Raw genomic sequence first — 16029 nt, forward strand, 5'->3', positions numbered from 1 at the left:
ATGACACTCTCCAATCCCATTATCAGTTCATTAGCATACATATTTCTGCAGATTTAAGTCCAGTTGGAAAGTATCTGCATGCATGTGTTGCCATAGAAAATATTTACATATAGTCTTATGCATGTTCTTATAAATACAGGAAAGTATTCATATTCTAAAAGTACCTGGTTTAGAAAGAAATCCATTGTGAAAAATGATGTTGATTATCTAAGATTTGTTCAATTCTTCAATAAAACATTCTTTGGATTTCTTCACCTTGATTGTATATTATGTTTGCAACAAGCTTTAAAAACTTCACATATCTGGCAGGATTTGATTTTGAATGGGTATACCCTAATGGAGAATGAGTTCATTACCTCAACCACGTGGCCAAAGTTACATGTCGACATAATAAACTACTGTTATAAAATAAAATAAATTATTCCTTGAAGTGGAGGTAACGTGTTACAATATTTCCATAAAGGCTGTAACATTAAATGCAATTTTGGAAAATACAGCACCTACTGTAGTTGAGGTTTATGTAAAATGAAGTTATAATGATTTATAAGCTAGTCTTTCCATGTGATTGAAAAGCAACACGTAGTTGGCAGGATTTGAACCTATGCGGGGAGACCCCAATGGATTTCGAGTCCATCGCCTTAACCACTCGGCCACAACTACCTGACTAGCAGTTTACCGAAAACATTGAGAGCAGATATATTGTTTCAGATTTCTAGTTGGCAGAAAAAAACAATAGACTTTTTCTCATTTTGTTGCTATATTAATACTTAAACTTTGCAAAAAATAATAGCTAGTATAGACTCATGTAAGTGTCAAGGACATTTACTCTTAAGCTTAGTGAAACATAAATCAGAGTCTTAGAGCAACATTTTAAATGCACTGTTTATGTAAAATGCATTGCATGTTTCCTTGATATTTCATCAAATAGTTATTATTTAAGATGGATACAATTTTTCATTGGTGTCATTCATTTTTTTATTTGGATTTTTTACAAATGACACTCTCCAATCCCATTATCAGTTCATTAGCATACATATTTCTGCAGATTTAAGTCCAGTTGGAAAGTATCTGCATGCATGTGTTGCCATAGAAAATATTTACATATAGTCTTATGCATGTTCTTATAAATACAGGAAAGTATTCATATTCTAAAAGTACCTGGTTTAGAAAGAAATCCATTGTGAAAAATGATGTTGATTATCTAAGATTTGTTCAATTCTTCAATAAAACATTCTTTGGATTTCTTCACCTTGATTGTATATTATGTTTGCAACAAGCTTTAAAAACTTCACATATCTGGCAGGATTTGATTTTGAATGGGTATACCCTAATGGAGAATGAGTTCATTACCTCAACCACGTGGCCAAAGTTACCTGAACAATGTCGACATAATAAACTACTGTTATAAAATAAAATAAATTATTCCTTGAAGTGGAGGTAATATTTCCTTAAAGGCTGTAACATTAAATGCAATTTTGGAAAATACAGCACCTACTGTAGTTGAGGTTTATGTAAAATGAAGTTATAATGATTTATAAGCTAGTCTTTCCATGTGATTGAAAAGCAACACGTAGTTGGCAGGATTTGAACCTACGCGGGGAGACCCCAATGGATTTCAAGTCCATCGCCTTAACCACTCGGCCACAACTACCTTACTTGTGGCATAGTTCAAAAATTTGAGCTCAATAATAAATAATCATATTTCTAGTTGAAATAAATTACCAATGCAATTTTACACAGGTTTTTTTTGCTATATTAGCAGATACACTTTGGCAAATATAATAGCTGATATAAATTAATGTAAAATGTAGGCGTCAAGGACATTTAATCTTGTGCATTATGAAACAGTCCATCACCTCATGCACTTGGCCACAGCTACCTAAACAGTACAGACATAATAACTTGGTGTTAAAAATTTATAGTTTTTTTTTAATTTGCTGAAATGGAGGTAACATGTTACAACATTTCATTAAAAGTTGTAACTTTAAAATCCATTTTGGAAAATTTAGCACCTAGTGGAGTTATATGGAAAAGTAAGTTTTAATGATTTAGAAGTTTAAATTTACATTTGATTGAAAGTTACATGTAGTTGGCAGGATTTGAACCTGCGCGGTGAACCCCCAATGGATTTCGAGTCCATCGCCTTAACCACTCGGCCACAACTACCTGACTAGCAGTTTACCGAAAACATTGAGAGCAGATATATTGTTTCAGATTTCTAGTTGGCAGAAAAAAACAATAGACTTTTTCTCATTTTGTTTTTATATTAATACTTAAACTTTGCAAAAAATAATAGCTAGTATAGACTCATTTAAGTGTCAAGGACATTTACTCTTAAGCTTAGTGAAACATAAATCAGAGTCTTAGAGCAACATTTTAAATGCACTGTTTATGTAAAATGCATTGCATGTTTCCTTGATATTTCATCAAATAGTTATTATTTAAGATGGATACAATTTTTCATTGGTGTCATTCTTTTTTTTATTTGGATTTTTACAAATGACACTCTCCAATCCCATTATCAGTTCATTAGCATACATATTTCTGCAGATTTAAGTCCAGTTGGAAAGTATCTGCATGCATGTGTTGCCATAGAAAATATTTACATATAGTCTTATGCATGTTCTTATAAATACAGGAAAGTATTCATATTCTAAAAGTACCTGGTTTAGAAAGAAATCCATTGTGAAAAATGATGTTGATTATCTAAGATTTGGTCAATTCTTCAATAAAACATTCTTTGGATTTCTTCACCTTGATTGTATATTATGTTTGCAACAAGCTTTAAAAACTTCACATATCTGGCAGGATTTGATTTTGAATGGGTATACCCTAATGGAGAATGAGTTCATTACCTCAACCACGTGGCCAAAGTTACCTGAACAATGTCGACATAATAAACTACTGTTATAAAATAAAATAAATTATTCCTTGAAGTGGAGGTAACGTGTTACAATATTTCCTTAAAGGCTGTAACATTAAATGCAATTTTGGAAAATACAGCACCTACTGTAGTTGAGGTTTATGTAAAATGAAGTTATAATGATTTATAAGCTAGTCTTTCCATGTGATTGAAAAGCAACACGTAGTTGGCAGGATTTGAACCTACGCGGGGAGACCCCAATGGATTTCAAGTCCATCGCCTTAACCACTCGGCCACAACTACCTTACTTGTGGTATCGTTCAAAAATTTGAGCTCAATAATAAATAATCATATTTCTAGTTGAAATAAATTACCAATGCAATTTTACACAGGTTTTTTTTGCTATATTAGCAGATACACTTTGGCAAATATAATAGCTGATATAGATTAATGTAAAATGTAGGCGTCAAGGACATTTAATCTTGTGCATTATGAAACAGTCCATCACCTCATGCACTTGGCCACAGCTACCTGAACAGTACAGACATAATAACTTGGTGTTAAAAATTTATAGTTTTTTTTTAATTTGCTGAAATGGAGGTAACATGTTACAACATTTCATTAAAAGTTGTAACTTTAAAATCCATTTTGGAAAATTTAGCACCTAGTGGAGTTATATGGAAAAGTAAGTTTTAATGATTTAGAAGTTTAAATTTACATTTGATTGAAAAGTTACACGTAGTTGGCAGGATTTGAACCTGCGCGGGGAACCCCCAATGGATTTCGAGTCCATCGCCTTAACCACTCGGCCACAACTACCTGACTAGCAGTTTACCGAAAACATTGAGAGCAGATATATTGTTTCAGATTTCTAGTTGGCAGAAAAAAACAATAGACTTTTTCTCATTTTGTTTTTATATTAATACTTAAACTTTGCAAAAAATAATAGCTAGTATAGACTCATGTAAGTGTCAAGGACATTTACTCTTAAGCTTAGTGAAACATAAATCAGAGTCTTAGAGCAACATTTTAAATGCACTGTTTATGTAAAATGCATTGCATGTTTCCTTGATATTTCATCAAATAGTTATTATTTAAGATGGATACAATTTTTCATTGGTGTCATTCTTTTTTTTATTTGGATTTTTTACAAATGACACTCTCCAATCCCATTATCAGTTCATTAGCATACATATTTCTGCAGATTTAAGTCCAGTTGGAAAGTATCTGCATGCATGTGTTGCCATAGAAAATATTTACATATAGTCTTATGCATGTTCTTATAAATACAGGAAAGTATTCATATTCTAAAAGTACCTGGTTTAGAAAGAAATCCATTGTGAAAAATGATGTTGATTATCTAAGATTTGTTCAATTCTTCAATAAAACATTCTTTGGATTTCTTCACCTTGATTGTATATTATGTTTGCAACAAGCTTTAAAAACTTCACATATCTGGCAGGATTTGATTTTGAATGGGTATACCCTAATGGAGAATGAGTTCATTACCTCAACCACGTGGCCAAAGTTACCTGAACAATGTCGACATAATAAACTACTGTTATAAAATAAAATAAATTATTCCTTGAAGTGGAGGTAACGTGTTACAATATTTCCTTAAAGGCTGTAACATTAAATGCAATTTTGGAAAATACAGCACCTACTGTAGTTGAGGTTTATGTAAAATGAAGTTATAATGATTTATAAGCTAGTCTTTCCATGTGATTGAAAAGCAACACGTAGTTGGCAGGATTTGAACCTACGCGGGGAGACCCCAATGGATTTCAAGTCCATCGCCTTAACCACTCGGCCACAACTACCTTACTTGTGGCATAGTTCAAAAATTTGAGCTCAATAATAAATAATCATATTTCTAGTTGAAATAAATTACCAATGCAATTTTACACAGGTTTTTTTTGCTATATTAGCAGATACACTTTGGCAAATATAATAGCTGATATAGATTAATGTAAAATGTAGGCGTCAAGGACATTTAATCTTGTGCATTATGAAACAGTCCATCACCTCATGCACTTGGCCACAGCTACCTAAACAGTACAGACATAATAACTTGGTGTTAAAAATTTATAGTTTTTTTTTAATTTGCTGAAATGGAGGTAACATGTTACAACATTTCATTAAAAGTTGTAACTTTAAAATCCATTTTGGAAAATTTAGCACCTAGTGGAGTTATATGGAAAAGTAAGTTTTAATGATTTAGAAGTTTAAATTTACATTTGATTGAAAAGTTACACGTAGTTGGCAGGATTTGAACCTGCGCGGGGAACCCCCAATGGATTTCGAGTCCATCGCCTTAACCACTCGGCCACAACTACCTGACTAGCAGTTTACCGAAAACATTGAGAGCAGATATATTGTTTCAGATTTCTAGTTGGCAGAAAAAAACAATAGACTTTTTCTCATTTTGTTTTTATATTAATACTTAAACTTTGCAAAAAATAATAGCTAGTATAGACTCATGTAAGTGTCAAGGACATTTACTCTTAAGCTTAGTGAAACATAAATCAGAGTCTTAGAGCAACATTTTAAATGCACTGTTTATGTAAAATGCATTGCATGTTTCCTTGATATTTCATCAAATAGTTATTATTTAAGATGGATACAATTGTTGCTATATTAATACTTAAACTTTGCAAAAAATAATAGCTAGTATAGACTCATGTAAGTGTCAAGGACATTTACTCTTAAGCTTAGTGAAACATAAATCAGAGTCTTAGAGCAACATTTTAAATGCACTGTTTATGTAAAATGCATTGCATGTTTCCTTGATATTTCATCAAATAGTTATTATTTAAGATGGATACAATTTTTCATTGGTGTCATTCTTTTTTTTATTTGGATTTTTTACAAATGACACTCTCCAATCCCATTATCAGTTCATTAGCATACATATTTCTGCAGATTTAAGTCCAGTTGGAAAGTATCTGCATGCATGTGTTGCCATAGAAAATATTTACATATAGTCTTATGCATGTTCTTATAAATACAGGAAAGTATTCATATTCTAAAAGTACCTGGTTTAGAAAGAAATCCATTGTGAAAAATGATGTTGATTATCTAAGATTTGTTCAATTCTTCAATAAAACATTCTTTGGATTTCTTCACCTTGATTGTATATTATGTTTGCAACAAGCTTTAAAAACTTCACATATCTGGCAGGATTTGATTTTGAATGGGTATACCCTAATGGAGAATGAGTTCATTACCTCAACCACGTGGCCAAAGTTACCTGAACAATGTCGACATAATAAACTACTGTTATAAAATAAAATAAATTATTCCTTGAAGTGGAGGTAACGTGTTACAATATTTCCTTAAAGGCTGTAACATTAAATGCAATTTTGGAAAATACAGCACCTACTGTAGTTGAGGTTTATGTAAAATGAAGTTATAATGATTTATAAGCTAGTCTTTCCATGTGATCGAAAAGCAAGACGTAGTTGGCAGGATTTGAACCTACGCGGGGAGACCCCAATGGATTTCAAGTCCATCGCCTTAACCACTCGGCCACAACTACCTTACTTGTGGCATAGTTCAAAAATTTGAGCTCAATAATAAATAATCATATTTCTAGTTGAAATAAATTACCAATGCAATTTTACACAGGTTTTTTTTGCTATATTAGCAGATTAGCAGATAGACTTTTTCTCATTTTGTTTTTATATTAATACTTAAACTTTGCAAAAAATAATAGCTAGTATAGACTCATTTAAGTGTCAAGGACATTTACTCTTAAGCTTAGTGAAACATAAATCAGAGTCTTAGAGCAACATTTTAAATGCACTGTTTATGTAAAATGCATTGCATGTTTCCTTGATATTTCATCAAATAGTTATTATTTAAGATGGATACAATTTTTCATTGGTGTCATTCTTTTTTTTATTTGGATTTTTTACAAATGACACTCTCCAATCCCATTATCAGTTCATTAGCATACATATTTCTGCAGATTTAAGTCCAGTTGGAAAGTATCTGCATGCATGTGTTGCCATAGAAAATATTTACATATAGTCTTATGCATGTTCTTATAAATACAGGAAAGTATTCATATTCTAAAAGTACCTGGTTTAGAAAGAAATCCATTGTGAAAAATGATGTTGATTATCTAAGATTTGTTCAATTCTTCAATAAAACATTCTTTGGATTTCTTCACCTTGATTGTATATTATGTTTGCAACAAGCTTTAAAAACTTCACATATCTGGCAGGATTTGATTTTGAATGGGTATACCCTAATGGAGAATGAGTTCATTACCTCAACCACGTGGCCAAAGTTACCTGAACAATGTCAACATAATAAACTACTGTTATAAAATAAAATAAATTATTCCTTGAAGTGGAGGTAACGTGTTACAATATTTCCTTAAAGGCTGTAACATTAAATGCAATTTTGGAAAAAACAGCACCTACTGTAGTTGAGGTTTATGTAAAATGAAGTTATAATGATTTATAAGCTAGTCTTTCCATGTGATTGAAAAGCAACACGTAGTTGGCAGGATTTGAACCTACGCGGGGAGACCCCAATGGATTTCAAGTCCATCGCCTTAACCACTCGGCCACAACTACCTTACTTGTGGCATCGTTCAAAAATTTGAGCTCAATAATAAATAATCATATTTCTAGTTGAAATAAATTACCAATGCAATTTTACACAGGTTTTTTTTGCTATATTAGCAGATACACTTTGGCAAATATAATAGCTGATATAGATTAATGTAAAATGTAGGCGTCAAGGACATTTAATCTTGTGCATTATGAAACAGTCCATCACCTCATGCACTTGGCCACAGCTACCTGAACAGTACAGACATAATAACTTGGTGTTAAAAATTTATAGTTTTTTTTTAATTTGCTGAAATGGAGGTAACATGTTACAACATTTCATTAAAAGTTGTAACTTTAAAATCCATTTTGGAAAATTTAGCACCTAGTGGAGTTATATGGAAAAGTAAGTTTTAATGATTTAGAAGTTTAAATTTACATTTGATTGAAAAGTTACACGTAGTTGGCAGGATTTGAACCTGCGCGGGGAACCCCCAAAGGATTTCGAGTCCATCGCCTTAACCACTCGGCCACAACTACCTGACTAGCAGTTTACCGAAAACATTGAGAGCAGATATATTGTTTCAGATTTCTAGTTGGCAGAAAAAAACAATAGACTTTTTCTCATTTTGTTTTTATATTAATACTTAAACTTTGCAAAAAATAATAGCTAGTATAGACTCATGTAAGTGTCAAGGACATTTACTCTTAAGCTTAGTGAAACATAAATCAGAGTCTTAGAGCAACATTTTAAATGCACTGTTTATGTAAAATGCATTGCATGTTTCCTTGATATTTCATCAAATAGTTATTATTTAAGATGGATACAATTTTTCATTGGTGTCATTCTTTTTTTTATTTGGATTTTTTACAAATGACACTCTCCAATCCCATTATCAGTTCATTAGCATACATATTTCTGCAGATTTAAGTCCAGTTGGAAAGTATCTGCATGCATGTGTTGCCATAGAAAATATTTACATATAGTCTTATGCATGTTCTTATAAATACAGGAAAGTATTCATATTCTAAAAGTACCTGGTTTAGAAAGAAATCCATTGTGAAAAATGATGTTGATTATCTAAGATTTGTTCAATTCTTCAATAAAACATTCTTTGGATTTCTTCACCTTGATTGTATATTATGTTTGCAACAAGCTTTAAAAACTTCACATATCTGGCAGGATTTGATTTTGAATGGGTATACCCTAATGGAGAATGAGTTCATTACCTCAACCACGTGGCCAAAGTTACCTGAACAATGTCGACATAATAAACTACTGTTATAAAATAAAATAAATTATTCCTTGAAGTGGAGGTAACGTGTTACAATATTTCCTTAAAGGCTGTAACATTAAATGCAATTTTGGAAAATACAGCACCTACTGTAGTTGAGGTTTATGTAAAATGAAGTTATAATGATTTATAAGCTAGTCTTTCCATGTAATTGAAAAGCAACACGTAGTTGGCAGGACCCCAATGGATTTCAAGTCCATCGCCTTAACCACTCGGCCACAACTACCTTACTTGTGGCATAGTTCAAAAATTTGAGCTCAATAATAAATAATCATATTTCTAGTTGAAATAAATTACCAATGCAATTTTACACAGTTTTTTTTTGCTATATTAGCAGATACACTTTGGCAAATATAATAGCTGATATAGATTAATGTAAAATGTAGGCGTCAAGGACATTTAATCTTGTGCATTATGAAACAGTCCATCACCTCATGCACTTGGCCACAGCTACCTGAACAGTACAGACATAATAACTTGGTGTTAAAAATTTATAGTTTTTTTTTAATTTGCTGAAATGGAGGTAACATGTTACAACATTTCATTAAAAGTTGTAACTTTAAAATCCATTTTGGAAAATTTAGCACCTAGTGGAGTTATATGGAAAAGTAAGTTTTAATGATTTAGAAGTTTAAATTTACATTTGATTGAAAGTTACACGTAGTTGGCAGGATTTGAACCTGCGCGGGGAACCCCCAATGGATTTCGAGTCCATCGCCTTAACCACTCGGCCACAACTACCTGACTAGCAGTTTACCGAAAACATTGAGAGCAGATATATTGTTTCAGATTTCTAGTTGGCAGAAAAAAACAATAGACTTTTTCTCGGACTTCCGGTTCCTGTAGCATGGAGTAGGCTGCAGGGAGAGCGAGCTCCGTTATCCCCCCCCTCTCGAAAGGACAGCGAGGAAGCCTACCTCCAAGCAATGCAGCAATGAAAAGGATACCTACAAGATTCCCCCCCCTCCTCTAACAAGAACTTTAAAAAACTACGGGGAAAACTGAGTTCTCTGCCGGTAACAGCTGACTGACACAACTGAAGCGGCAGCGATCGAGCCCAATCATACCTGGAGACAGCCCGGGCTGACAGTTTGCCGGTGGCTGAGACGCGGTGAGTTGTGACGCGAGACGGCAAGCGGCAACAGACGGAGAGCGGGTGGTTGAAGCCAGGCGGAACCCCAGCGAGGGATTGCATCCCCCGCCGGACAGAGAAGCTTCAACACCGACCGGAAGTGACGAGGATCGGTGACGCGGCGCCGCGCCGCACGGAGAACCACTGCAGACGGAGACCGGGCAGCTGAAGCCGGGTGGAACTCCCAGTGAGGGACTGCATCCCCGCCGGGTAGAGACGCAGAGTGGTGGCGCTGCGCTACACGGAGACCCACATACGGGATCGAGAGGACGGAGAGACCCTCCCCGGTGACCAGAGCAACAGCAGCCGAAGGCGGAGACAACCCGCAGGCACCCTTCAAACTGCCACCACGCATATACACTCCAGTGCGAGAAGAGAGGTAACAACTGATCCAAAACATTCAAGACTTGGTTACTGCGGCTGCTTAGAGTTGAAACAGACACTCACCCCCATTATCTCTAAGCCCTGTTTTCTGTCGATATTAAAACCTATAAAACATATAAAAGAGCTGCATAGAAGCTTATAAGAATTAAAGGCAAACGAGAAAGAGAGCACCTACAAAAACCACAGATATTGAACCCCGGCAGGACAATAACACCAGTAATATATGAATCTTGCCCAAATCCGATAGAAACGGATAAACCGTACCAGGAAGAACATCTGGGGAGAATAATAAACTGATAGACATCTATTTTACCCCCTTTAAAAGACTCACGGTACCAGGGTTTTACAAGTTTTTGTTATATGGAGAGATTTCTCTCGCCTACAATGCCGACAAAAGCCCAAAAGGAAAGGTTAGAGCGGGAACGGACTCGCCAAGCAGCAAACATGTCCACGCACAATCCTAGCGGCAGTAAACCGACAAGGAAATCAAGTGGCGTGGGGAACTCCAGTACCCACGAAGATTCCCTCTCACCTACCCCAAAACAAGATAAAAATGGAGAGGATTACCAAATGATGATTCAAGCTATTAAGCAAACACTTGAACCACTGCTACAAGTACAAGCAGAAGTTATGAAACAAGCAGTGGAAGAAATCAAAGGACAGGTGACACAGATTGCCGGCCGGGTCCAAGAAATGGAACAAAAAGTGGGAGACTTATTCCAAGACACAGCCCTGCTAAAAACACAGATGGCAGAAATGCAGAAGGCCTATCAGGCGATAAGCACAAAGCTAGAGGATTCAGAAAATAGAGCAAGAAGAAAAAACCTCAGAATTATTGGGATCCCAGAATCTGTGAAAGGCCCCCCACTTTTTTCCTTTCTGAAAAAAACCCTCCCAGAACTCTTGGAGATTCAAGCAAGTTGTGCAGACCTGGTAATCGAAAGGGCACACAGATTGGGGAAAATTAGAGAAGAAGATGAAGAGAGAGCGCGCCCGAGACCAGTAATTTTCAAATGCCTGAACTTCTTACATAAAGAAATAATCTGGAAAGCTTCAAGGAAAAAACATAATTTAAAATGGGAAGAAAATCAGATTTTATTGTTTCAGGATTATTCCGTCGACGTATCAAAAGCCAGAAGAGAATTCAGCCCGATATGCTCAGACCTGATAAAGACTGGGAGAAAGTTTATATTGATGTATCCAGCACGCCTTCGTCTATTGGAAGATGGAACTTATAAAGATTTCCTGAACCCAGGAGAAGCAAAGGCTTACTTAAGCCAAACGAGAAAACCAGAATAAACTACTCCCCACTTGCAGACAAAAGGGCAATAAAAGAAAAGGATAAGTGGGTGGTGGCTAGAAACGAGGGAGGAAAAGGGAGGGAGGGAAAAAAAAAAAAGGGAAAAAAAAAAAAAAAAAGGGAAAAAAAAAAAGAGAGAGAGATGGGCAATCCTAATAGGAAACAATGTATTAAAAAATAGAGAGGGGAGGGTTAGGAGCTTCAACTCCACGAGACGACAGAGCGGCGGCGAGGATAAGAATAAAATCTAGTGCCAACGCACACCCCGCACCCGCTCTGCCGCCTCTAAGGAAGTCTATTGATGGAAATTACAGCCAATGAGGAGGCATGTTCCCGGAGGGGAAAATGCCAAGGGGGGCACCCCTATCTCATTGCAGCGAGAATGTTGTAAAAATGATCTTATGTTTTGTATGTATAATACCCTAATGTTTCCCCACTCCCAGTTAGATAGGATTCCGAGCAGTAAACACCGAGGGTTATGCCCCACCCGACTTCGACATGCCAGGTCTTAAATTTGGCACATGGAACGTAGGAGGAATAAATTCCCCGGACAAAAGAAAAAAGGTCCTGACACATTTGAATAGATTGCATATTGAAATAGCTTGCCTGCAAGAGACACATTTAAAGGAAAATGAAAAAGAAAAGTTAAATATGATGAGGAGAAAAGTGGTGGCAGCAGCCCCCTTTAACTCCAAATCGAGAGGAGTGGCAATTTTAATAGCATCTCATTTGCAATATGAAATAAATACAGTGATAACTGACAAAGCAGGAAGGTATATAATTGTTGATATCTGTATAGAAAAAACGAGATACATATTATGTTCCCTGTATGCGCCGAATGTATATGATAAAAATTTTTTACTTAAGGTAATAGCGAATCTGAGCCCGTATATTACATGCAATCTGATAATTAATGGCGACTTTAATCTAGTTACATCAAACTATATGGATAGGAATCTCTATAGGGCAAAGAGACATCCAATACCTAGTTTAGGGATGAAATGGTTCTGTGAACAACTAAAACTGGTAGATATCTGGAGAGCTGCACATCCAATAGAAAGAGAATTCACATGCCATTCCAAAGTATATGATTCACTATCAAGGATTGATTATGTACTATGCTCAGAGTCGCTGTTCCCGAAAGTACTAGCAACAGAAATAGAAACAATAGTTATATCAGATCATGCGGTGGTATGGGCCAAGATAGTAGCAATACAAGATAAGGGTCCATATAGACAATGGAGATTCCCAGTGGCCCTAAGTAAAACAATTAAATTTAAGGAAAAATTAAAAGCAGCATGGGTGGAGTACAGGGAAAACAACAAAAAAGAAGCAGAGGAAAACATTCAAAACTTCTGGCAGGCGGCGAAGGCAGTGTTAAGGGGAACAATAATAGCACATGAATCACAGAGGAAAAAACAATTTAGAACATCATATAAGGAAGTACAACAAAACCTGACAGCAGCCTTCCAAAAATTTAAAGAAAATCCGACCCTTTTAGCAAAACAAGATTTAGTATTGGCCAGACAAAAATTTGAAAACAATCTACAAGAAATAGGAGATAAATATATATTTCAAAAAGATGCTAGATTTCATAAATTGGGTGATAGAACAGGAAGGATACTATCCAACCTCCTTAAGGCCCCACAGACAACAAAAATAATCTCAGCTCTGAAAGGCCAAGGAGGAATAAAAACAGGAAACAGACAAATAGTAGGAATATTCCGAGAATTCTATGAAGAAATATACACAGACGATCAACCAGATAATATAGGAAAAAATATATTCTGGAGTAAAATAACTTTACCCCAAGCGCCCCAGGATTTAACAGATAAAATAGTATCTCCGATAACAAATTTAGAAGTACAGCAGGCCATAAAAGCACTTAAAATAAATAAAGCCCCCGGCCCAGATGGGTTCACGGGAGAATTTTATAAAATCTTGGTGGACGACATCTCAGAAGAACTGACAAATTTTCTGAACTCAATACTGAAGTTGCAGAAAGTCCCAAAATTTTTTAACATGGCGCTTATAAAATTACTTCCGAAAAAAGACAGGGATCCAATTTTACCAGGCTCATATCGCCCGATTTCATTATTAAATGTGGACTATAAAATTTTTACTAAAATCCTTGCAGACAGAATGAAAATATATATGCCAAACCTAGTAAATAAAGATCAGACAGGATTCATCTGGGGGAGACATTCGACCTGCAATATAAGAAAAGTAATGGCAGCAGCTCAATGGCTAGAGCAAAAGCAGAACAAGAGTCCAAATATATTAATGGCAATAGACGCCGAAAAGGCCTTTGATATGTTGTCCTGGGACCATCTCATGGAAACATTAAAAAGATTTGGCTTTTCAGAAACTTTTATAGAAATTTTGAAAGCAATATATAGAGGGTCGCAATCCCAAATCCTATGTAATGGATATTTATCGGACCCAATTAACATCAAAAGAGGAACCAGGCAAGGGTGCCCAATGTCCCCACTGCTATTTGCCCTGGCAATAGAGCCCCTGGCCATAGCGCTGAGAACAAATAAAGAATTTAGAGGGATAACAATAGGCAATCAGGAGATTAAAACCTCTCTGTTTGCCGATGACCTACTACTTTTTGTCTCAGACCCAGAATTCTCAATGCCAAATATACATAAGACAATCGAGCAATTTGAAACATTTGCAGGCTATAAGGTTAATCAGAGCAAATCCGAGATATTAAGTCTAGGGGGGACAATTATACCAACAGCTTTACAGCAAGCGTACCCCCAATATAAATATGTCCCTAAAGCAATAAAATACCTGGGAGTGAGAGTTACCCCTAAAAACGCAGATTTATATAAGAATAACTTCTCCCCAGTAATCAAAAAAATAATAAAACAATTAAAAAATTGGAATAGTCTTCCTATATCCCTTCTGGGTCGAGCGGCCGTAATTAAGGCAGTGGCCTTTCCTAAACTGGCTTATTTAATCCAGATGATCCCGATGAGTATCTCAAAAGGAGATATCCAAAGTTGCAATAAAGCTTTCCTAAAATTTCTATGGGCGGGAAAAAGAACAAGAATAGCCCAAAAAAAACTTCGATTAAAATGGGAAGAAGGGGGACTGGCTATCCCTGATATAGAATTGTTTGCCTTAGCGGTCTCATTTAGATATATATCAGACTGGATTCTGCGAAGATCGATATACACAAACTTCGATCTAGAAGAAACGTTAGTAGCACCATATTCATTAAGTGCATTATTGCACACACCAAGAAATAAAATCCCATTGGGTATAAGATCAAACCTGATATTCTCATCGGCCCATTCGGCATGGATAAAAATACATAAATGCCTACAAACTTCATATACTAAATCGAAATATATTCCAATACAGGGAAACCCCCTCTTCATCCCAGCCATGGAAAATAAAATATTCAAAGAATGGGGAAAAAAGGGAATCATGGAAATCAAAGATGTGTACGACCCGGGAGGAGAAATATATACTTATCAAAGCCTGACAGAGAAATTTAATCTAGAAACATCACAATTTTACATGTATTTGCAATTAAGACACTACACTCAGAGTATAATGAATCCCTTAAACACAAAAGTGAATAATTTAGAATGCAAAAAAATAGAGAATTTATTAAAAAAGAAAACTCCTTACAAAACCAAATTTCTATATTGGGAATTAGTTATGAGCAAAACACAAAAGGTATGGGAAACACTACAAAAGGCTTGGGAGAAAGACTTCCCAGAAGGGAATAAAGTAATAGAAAGGTTCACACACATAGGGAAGGCACTGAGAGTACTGCCTTCTGCAATGCTCCAAGAGGTGCACTTCCGCACACTACATAGAACATATATTTCACAAGGGCAACGAAAATATATGACACAAGAAGAAGAGGGCATATGCCCAAAATGTAAAGCACCAAATGCACTTTTTAAACACAATTTTTGGGAATGCACGAAAATTAAACGATATTGGTATAAAGTAATAAATTATATAAATCACATTTTCCGATTGCAAGTGGGTCTTGACTATAGAGCACTTTTATGGGCAGAATTTTCTGGGTGGGATCTAAGTCACTATGGAAGAGACTTAATTCCAATTATAACGATAATTGTAACACTTGCAAAAAAAACAAAATTGAGAAATTGGACAATCAAAGCCCCCCCCAGATTAGATTCCATGAGAAATAGTTTAATGAAAACCCTGTATATGGAAAAATATAATGCGGTAATGGAGCCAAAGACAGGAGGAAAGAGATTTTATAATAGATGGGGAAGTTTTATTGAAACATTAGAAACACAAACGCAACATCAAATTATAGCCCCCTTTAAAGGAACGAAGTGGTATAGAAGACTAATAGAAGACTAATGGAAGGAAAAAAAAAAAAAAAAAAAGAGACCAAATAGAGGTATACCCAAATAACAAATAAGGAAAAAGAACAGGAAATCCTAGTCTGACTTCCCTCCCCTCCCCCCCTCCCGTCCCCTCCCCCCCTCCCG

The 16029-nt window shown here is 35.5% G+C and overlaps 11 non-coding genes across 11 annotated transcripts; all 11 read right to left on the minus strand.

The window, feature by feature from the left end:
• Positions 1-578: 578 nt before the first annotated feature.
• TRNAS-CGA (transfer RNA serine (anticodon CGA)) lies at positions 579-660 on the minus strand. The gene has a single exon. It is a non-coding gene; the product is annotated as a tRNA-Ser (tRNA).
• Positions 661-1569: 909 nt separating this feature from the next.
• On the minus strand, positions 1570-1651 carry TRNAS-UGA (transfer RNA serine (anticodon UGA)). Its single transcript has one exon. It is a non-coding gene; the product is annotated as a tRNA-Ser (tRNA).
• Positions 1652-2084: 433 nt separating this feature from the next.
• TRNAS-CGA (transfer RNA serine (anticodon CGA)) lies at positions 2085-2166 on the minus strand. The gene has a single exon. It is a non-coding gene; the product is annotated as a tRNA-Ser (tRNA).
• Positions 2167-3084: 918 nt separating this feature from the next.
• Positions 3085-3166, minus strand: TRNAS-UGA (transfer RNA serine (anticodon UGA)). The gene has a single exon. It is a non-coding gene; the product is annotated as a tRNA-Ser (tRNA).
• Positions 3167-3600: 434 nt separating this feature from the next.
• On the minus strand, positions 3601-3682 carry TRNAS-CGA (transfer RNA serine (anticodon CGA)). The gene has a single exon. It is a non-coding gene; the product is annotated as a tRNA-Ser (tRNA).
• A 919-nt stretch (positions 3683-4601) lies between these two features.
• TRNAS-UGA (transfer RNA serine (anticodon UGA)) lies at positions 4602-4683 on the minus strand. Its single transcript has one exon. It is a non-coding gene; the product is annotated as a tRNA-Ser (tRNA).
• Positions 4684-5117: 434 nt separating this feature from the next.
• Positions 5118-5199, minus strand: TRNAS-CGA (transfer RNA serine (anticodon CGA)). The gene has a single exon. It is a non-coding gene; the product is annotated as a tRNA-Ser (tRNA).
• Positions 5200-6319: 1120 nt separating this feature from the next.
• Positions 6320-6401, minus strand: TRNAS-UGA (transfer RNA serine (anticodon UGA)). Its single transcript has one exon. It is a non-coding gene; the product is annotated as a tRNA-Ser (tRNA).
• A 966-nt stretch (positions 6402-7367) lies between these two features.
• Positions 7368-7449, minus strand: TRNAS-UGA (transfer RNA serine (anticodon UGA)). The gene has a single exon. It is a non-coding gene; the product is annotated as a tRNA-Ser (tRNA).
• Positions 7450-7883: 434 nt separating this feature from the next.
• TRNAS-CGA (transfer RNA serine (anticodon CGA)) lies at positions 7884-7965 on the minus strand. Its single transcript has one exon. It is a non-coding gene; the product is annotated as a tRNA-Ser (tRNA).
• Positions 7966-9379: 1414 nt separating this feature from the next.
• Positions 9380-9461, minus strand: TRNAS-CGA (transfer RNA serine (anticodon CGA)). The gene has a single exon. It is a non-coding gene; the product is annotated as a tRNA-Ser (tRNA).
• Between the last annotated feature and the right edge of the window lie 6568 nt (positions 9462-16029).

This window comes from Crinia signifera, chromosome 11 (assembly GCF_055691185.1).
Source record: "Crinia signifera chromosome 11, ASM5569118v1, whole genome shotgun sequence".
In the NCBI taxonomy this organism is placed as follows: Eukaryota; Metazoa; Chordata; class Amphibia; order Anura; family Myobatrachidae; genus Crinia; species Crinia signifera.